Raw genomic sequence first — 316 nt, forward strand, 5'->3', positions numbered from 1 at the left:
AACCCACGGGGAGAACATGCAAACTCCACACAGAGATGTCCGAGGGTGGAATTGAACCCTGGTCTCCTAGCTGTGAGGTCTGCGCGCTAACCACTCGTCCACCGTGCAGCCCCTAGACTTGGTATATACCAAAAAAAGATTAGTCTCCCATCTTTCATAAGATGAGAGAAGATGAGAATCAAACCTAGGTCTTACCGATCTTCTGACTGTGTGGCCTACATGCTAACCACTCAACCACCGTTTGGCCCATGTTTATCCATATATATTTCGCTAAAATGTCAAAACTAAACCACAACATTCATTCATTCATTTTCTA

The sequence above is a fragment of the Doryrhamphus excisus genome, chromosome 1 (genome assembly GCF_030265055.1).
Source record: "Doryrhamphus excisus isolate RoL2022-K1 chromosome 1, RoL_Dexc_1.0, whole genome shotgun sequence".
Taxonomy (NCBI): Eukaryota; Metazoa; Chordata; class Actinopteri; order Syngnathiformes; family Syngnathidae; genus Doryrhamphus; species Doryrhamphus excisus.